This window comes from Herpailurus yagouaroundi, unplaced genomic scaffold, assembly GCF_014898765.1.
Source record: "Herpailurus yagouaroundi ecotype Mexico unplaced genomic scaffold, PumYag 192, whole genome shotgun sequence".
Classification (NCBI taxonomy): Eukaryota; Metazoa; Chordata; class Mammalia; order Carnivora; family Felidae; genus Herpailurus; species Herpailurus yagouaroundi.
In genome coordinates this window covers 21,966,932-21,974,050 of record NW_024412423.1, presented here as the reverse complement: position 1 = coordinate 21,974,050, position 7,119 = coordinate 21,966,932, and positions in this window count along the sequence as shown.

Genomic DNA, 7,119 nt, shown 5'->3' with positions numbered 1-7,119 from the left:
GGGCTTAACGTCCCAGTGACTTCACGGAAAGTGCTTGGCAAAGTCTCCCGGACATTGCAGCCACAAAGCAGCCGGCCACTTTGCCGCTTGCCAGGCTGTGGCAGGGCCCGGCAGAGGTTTCCCCAAACTGTTCCCGCCTGTGGCCTATCTGGGAACTTTCCAAGACACACTGGGAAGGATGCTTATCCCCACCCTCAGTCCAGCCTTTTCATGCACACACCTGTCTGTCCCTGTGGATAAACCTGGCCTGATGAAAGAGGTTGACACAAAACACACATGCACACATACGCACGCGGTGTGGCCAAGGACCCCTCCTCTATCCCCCAAGCTGGCACTCCTTTTGAGTCACCCAGTCTGGCACACGCAATTCATGCTGAACACCCGGCTTCTCCTGAACTTGGTGCCCACTGCTCCAAAGCTCCTGGACTCTCCCACAATACAGAGATAGGGTGGGGCTGCCGTGTCCACCTCTGGCAGCCCCCAGGCTCAGAGAGACCAACCCAGCCCAACTAGGGAAGGATACAAGCAGAGCTGCGGCTGGTAAAGGCACTTGGGGGAGGCCAGGACCCCTCTGGCTCCTCGCTCCTGGGGTGGGCTTCTCCCTGGGGCGGGCTTCTCCCTGGGGCGGGCTTCTCCCTGGGGCTCAGCCTTCCCTTCGTGGAGCCTCGGTGTTCCCCTCTGTCAAATGGGCACTGGACCTGCCATCATGCCTCTTGAGAGGTTCAGTGTCAAGGTTTGAAGGGACCCTGGGTCCCCATGTAAGACTTTCAGGTAGGCTACTGCTTCAGAGGCACAAAATTGTTCTTAACCTACAAGCTCTTTGTTGGTCAGCAGGCTCAGCCTCCCTCCCCTCCAGATTCCCCCACCACACCACTGCCAGGTGGCCCTATGGGCAAGTATCTGGCTTTACTGGGGATGATAACACCCGCCGAGGCCTCAGCAGGGCTGCTGCAATGCACCCAGATCCCCCACTGGATCAGGAGCTACCACCTGAGATGTCATCACCTTTCCACCCTGAAGTCCATTTCCACTGGGCATGGGGCAGCAAGGCACACGATGGCACCACCTCAAGCCCAGCCCAGCCGACCTCCTTGGGGTGAGGGCCCAAGACCAGAGTATCACAGAGGTTAAGACTATGGGCTCTGGAGTGAGACGGGACCTGGGTTCAACTTTCAGTGCCGCCACTTACTGCCACATTAACCTCTCCAAGACCCCGTTTCCTCATCTGCAAAATGCGGCTAGTTGTGAAAAGGTATGTACAGTGTTTGCCACTGTGCCATGACATAGGCTCCAGATCACTCCTGGGTCTCTGCTGCCCATTCATCCTCTATCCACCAGGACTCTAAAACTGGCACATCTCAGGCTGTCCATCACTGGCATCCAGGTGTTAGGGCAAGATTCCCAGTCCACGGCCCTCCCCTGGGAGTATCTGTGGATGGAGGAATTAAGTCTGAGTTAAGGTCAGGTATAAAAGGTCAAGGGTGAGAGTATGAGGAAGGAGAAATCAAAGGTCACCAGAGCAATCTGGGAGGGCTTCCTGTGATAGGAAGCCTGGCCCTGAACCTTGAAGGACAAACAGGTTTAGAATGGGTGTGTAGGAGCGGAGGTGAGGCTGAGTCCTGGCAAAGGGGGTCCTGAGAGATATGGGGAGAGAAAGGGGGAGAGAGACTAGGGGAGGCTTAAGTGCCAAGCGAGGGTAATAAGGCCTCTCTCAGGCAGCAGAAATCAAATCTGGACAGGTTACCGCCCCGCTTCCACACTGGCAAGCTGAGTACTCATGGTCCTTAGGATCTGGCCCCAATCTACTTACCCAATCCCCCAACACCCCACCCTGCCCTGCAAGCTGCGACCACACCAACCTCTCAGTACTTGCTAAACCCTCTGTTGATCTACCCTTGTTTCTTTTTTTGTTTTTTTATTTTTTTTTTAACGTTTTATTTATTTTTGAGACAGGGAGAGACAGAGGATGAACAGGGTAGGGTCAGAGAGAGGGAGACACAGAATCTGAAGCAGGCTCCAGGCTCTGAGCTGTCAGCTCAGAGCCCAAAGCAGGGCTCGAACTCACGGACTGCGAGATGTTGACCTGAGCCGAAGTCGGCCGCTTAACCGACTGAGCCACCCAGGCGCCCCTACCTTTGTTTCTTTGTGCATGTCATTCCTCTGTTTGGAACGCCCTTCCACCCGCCACAGGTGTGGGTGCACATATACACACACTCCACTTAACATTTTTCATTCAAGGTGACAATTGTGTTATCTGCCCTGATTATACATATATTCATTCTTAAAATTTTTAAGGTTCAAAAAACCATGAGGATAAAAATCAAGACCACCAAACCACTATTTTTCCCCTTTTTTAAAAAAGTTTTTAATGTTTATTTTTAAATTTACATCCAAGTTAGTTGGCATATGGGGTAGCAATGATTTCAGGAGTAGATTGCTTAATGCCCCTTACCCATTTAGCCCATCCTCCCTCCCACAATCCCTCCCATAACCCTCAGTTTGTTCTCCATATTTAAGAGTCTCTTATGTTTTTGTCCTCCTCCCTGTTTTTATATTATTTTTGCTTCCCTTCCCTTAGGTTCATCTGTTTTGTATCTTAAACTCCTCATGTGAGTGAAGTCATGTGATAGTTGTCTTTCTCTGACTAATTTCACTTAGCATAATATCCTCCAGTTCCATCCACGTAGTTGCAAATGGCAAGATTTCATTCTTTTTGATTGTCGAGTAATACTCCATTGTATAGATATACCACATCTTCTTTATCCATTCATCCATCCATGGACATTTGGGCTCTTTCTATCCTTCGGCTATTGTCGATAGTGCTGCTATAAATATGGGGGTGCATGTGCCCCTTTGAAACACCACACCGGTACCCTTGGATCAATACCTAATAGTGCAATTGCTGGGTCATAGGGTAGTTCTATTTTTAATTTTTGAGGAAACTCCATACTGTTTTCCAGAGTGGATGCACCAGTTTGCATTCCCACCAGCAGTGCAAAAGAGATCCTCTTTCTCTACATCCTTGCCAACATCCGTTGTTGCCTGAGTTGTTAATGTTAGCCAGTCTGACAGGTGTGAGGTGGTATCTCATTGTGGTTTTGATTTGTATTTCCCTGATGATGAATGATGTTGAGCATTTTTTCATGTGTTGGTTGGCCATCTGTATGAGTTCTTTGGAGAAGTGTCCATTCATGTCTTTTGCCCATTTCTTCACTCGATTATTTGTTTTTTGGATTGAGTTTGAGAAGTTCTCTATAGATTTTGGAAAATAACCCTTTATCTGATATGTCATTTACCAGTATCTTCTTCTATTCTGTCGGCTGCCTTTTAGTTTTGCTGATTGTTTCCTTTGTTGTGCAGAAGCTTTTTATTTTGATGAGGTCCCAATAGTTCATTTTTGCTTTGGTTTCCCTTGCTTCCAGACACATGTTGAGTAAGAAGTTGCTGCAGCCAAGGTCAAAGAGGTTTTTGCCTGCTTTCTCCTCAAGGAGTTTGATGGCTTCCTGTCTTACATTTAGGTCTTTCATCCATTTTGAGTTTATTTTTGAGTCTGGTGTAAGAAAGTGGTCCAGGTTCATTCTTCTGCATGTTGCTGTCCAGTTTTCCCAGCACCACTTGCTGAAGAGACTGTCTTTATTCCATTGGATATTCTTTCCTGCTTTGTCAAAGATGAGTTGGCCATACGTTTGGGGGTCCATTTCTGGGTTCTCTATTCTGTTCCATTGATCTGAGTGTCTGTTCTTGTGCCAGTACCATACTGTCTTGATGATTATAGCTTTGTAGTATAGCTTGAAGTCTGGGATTGTGATGCCTCCTGGTTTGGTTTTCTTTTTCAAGATTGCTTTGGCTATTCAGGGTCTTCTCTGGTTCCATACAAATTTTAGGATTGTTTGTTCTAGCTATGTGAAGGATGCTGGTGTTATTTTGATAGAGATTGCACCAAACCACTATTAATGACACCTTTTCAGACATCCCTCAGCCTGCACACATGGGTATGTAAACATGTGCACACACTATTACATAAATGATATCCTGTCACATGTTGCTCAAGAAGCCACTTTTTCAATCAGTATAATATCAAGAACATCTATTCTTACCAAAAAAAAAAAAATCACTATTTTTAAGGTCCACATATATAGATTCATAATACTTTAACCATCATCCTCACCAAGTGGAAATTTAGGCAACTTCCCATTTTCTTTTGTTGTGTTTCCATTAACAGGCCACAGTAAACATTCTTATCAATGCATCTCTGTGCATTTGTCAGCTGGCACCTTTGGGAAACTTCAAGAAGAACTGTTGAGGAGTCACCTGGGTGGCTCAGTCAGTTGAGTGTCTGACTCTTAATTTCAGCTCAGGTCATGATCTCACGATTCATGAGTTCGAGGCCCACCTTAGGCTCTGCGCTGACAGTGCAGAGCCTGCTTGGGAATCTCTCTGCCCCTCCCCAGATCTCTCTCTCTCTCTCTCTCTCTCTCTCTCTCTCTCTCTCTAAAAAAATAAATAAACTAAAAAACAAATTTTTTTTTAAAGAAGAACTGAAGAGCCACAGGAATGTGTACATAAAATCTAATCATGACAGTTGTCTGGACTCTTGAGAGTAGAGACTGCCAGCTTCAGGAAGTGTAAAATGAACATTTTTTAGATCAAAAATACATAAACAGACAAACAAACAAACAAATTCTACTACAAGTTGTCTTAGGAGAAGGCCACACCTATGGACACTGCCAGCAGAAGACAAGGCTGCCCAGTCTCCAAACTCTGGCCAATACTAGGTTTTGTCTATCATCTTCGCCACCTGGAAGGAAACAAATATCTCCATGCCACTTTGTGTGTGTGGCTTTATTTATTTCTCCTTTTTAAAAAAAAAATACAGATGGTGTCATATAAATACAGTACTACACCTGGCTTTTTCCACCTGCCAATTTTCACTCCTTTTCCACTTGCTCATCCAAGGGTCAGGTAAAAAGCCACCTACTTGAGCCAAGACACTCACAAAGTGCGCCCTCTGGGTGCCCACAGCTTCTACCCTTGCTGATGAGTTATCAGTGGGTGCAGGGGCAGGCAGAGAGACAGAAAGTATGCACCTCAAGGTTACCACCCAAGAGGCCAACCCTCTAGGCACAGGGATGGCTGGCGATGCTCGACAGCACAGACAAGGCTGGCTCATCCTGCCTGCTGAGCTCACATCCCATCTGCTGGCCAAGCCTCCAAGTGCATCTGCCTCACTGAAACCCAGGGAAGGGTAACTTGTAAGCCAAACCCTCTTCTGCCTAGGCTGTAATTTCCTGATTAGGCGCCACAGTCAAAACCCATCTGCACACACAGATTGCTTCTTGCCATGTTCTCCATCTCTGGAGCTCCCAGAGCCACGCCAGGAGCCATTGGGCCAGCAGACTGCAGCCCCAGGCCCTGCTCGGAAGGCAATCATGGGTTGATTTTTAAAGTTCAAAAAATAGCTTTGTGAAGAAAAACTAAGGTTGCTCTAGGGCTGTAGAACAGGGGGACACATGTGTAGCCTGAATTCAAATATTGACTGCACACTTTAATGACAATCTTGGCCAAGGGACAGTCCCTCTGAGTGCCTGCTCAGCCACCTATAAAATGGAGCTAAGAATTCCTTAGAGGATTGTGGCTAGCATTGTAGCACAGCGGTTAAAAAGCCAGGCTGCATGGTTGTGAATCCTGGTTCTTCCCCCTTAGTTGTACAGACACGGGTCAGGTTACATCACCTTTTTGAACCTTAGTCTTACCACCTGTTTCATGGGAACAATGAAAATACCATCTTTGGAGCCTGGGCCTGAACTCTGCCTGGATTCCTCCTCCTCTCATCTAGCAGCAAGATGTGAAGAGGCTTCTTACCTCAGACTGCCATTCCGGGTCCCAAGGTCCTGCTGGGGAAAGGAGGGAGTCTAGTGGCACGTGTGCTGAACTGGGAGGCGCTGGGGTGCCTCTGCTATGAGGACAGCATTGTCCCATCACCCAGCATTGTCCCATTACAAAGGCTGGGGTCAGCCCCCAGTTTCCCAAGAGTTTTAGAACAGACACTTCATCTTCCCCACTTCCTTTTGAGATTTCAGTTTCATTTTACAAAAAGCCAGCCACATATGATGCCTCCGCCCCCTGGGGTGCTTCACCTAGGAGCCTCTGAGCCCATTTGGGGGTTCAGGTGGTGGTTTGTAAAGCCCTCTTAACATTTCCCAGTGTTAGCCTGAGAGGTCCCAATTACACAGGATGATCTTTAGGCTGCCTGAATATAATCCAGATTCCACGTGGTCACGTCTATTCATGGGGTTCCATTTTTATTTAAAAAAAAATTTTTTTTTTCAACGTTTATTTATTTTTGGGACAGAGAGAGACAGAGCATGAACGGGGGAGGGGCAGAGAGAGAGAGAGAGACAGAATCGGAAAAAGGCTCCAGGCTCTGAGCCATCAGCCCAGAGCCCGACGCGGGGCTCGAACTCACGGACCGCGAGATCGTGACCTGGCTGAAGTCGGACGCTTAACCGACTGCGCCACCCAGGCTCCCCGGGTTCCATTTTTAAAAGGCACAGTCAGCAACTAAAAATTATCTTTAAATGATACCAGCTATGACTTGCCTATCACAGAGAACATCAGACAGTATCTGGTTGTCACCCCCACAAGAACCTGCCATCCCCCTTCCACCCCTTTGCAGGCCTAACACTCCAGCTGGGTCAGAACCTCTAAGAGTCTTTGATTCTTGGGGGCACCTGGGTGGCTCAGTTGGTTGAGCGTCCAACCCTTCTTTTTTTTCCTTTTTGAGAGAGAGAGTGAGCAAGCACAGGAGTGGGCAGGGGGCAGAGAGAAAGAGAGAGAGAATCTTAAGCAGGATGCACTTTCAGTGCAGAGGCTAATGTGGGGTTCAATCCCATGACCCTGGGATCATGACCTGAGCCAAAATCAAGAGTTGGATGCTCAACCAACAGAGCCACCCAGGCACTGGGAGCATCCAACCCTTGATTTTGGCTCAGGTCATGATCCCAGGGTTGTGGAATCAAGACCAGGGTCAGCCTCCAAGCCAAGCATGGATCCAACTTAAGATTCTCTCTCTCTCTCTCTCTCTCTCTCTCCCTCTCCCTCTCTCTCTCTCTCTCTCTC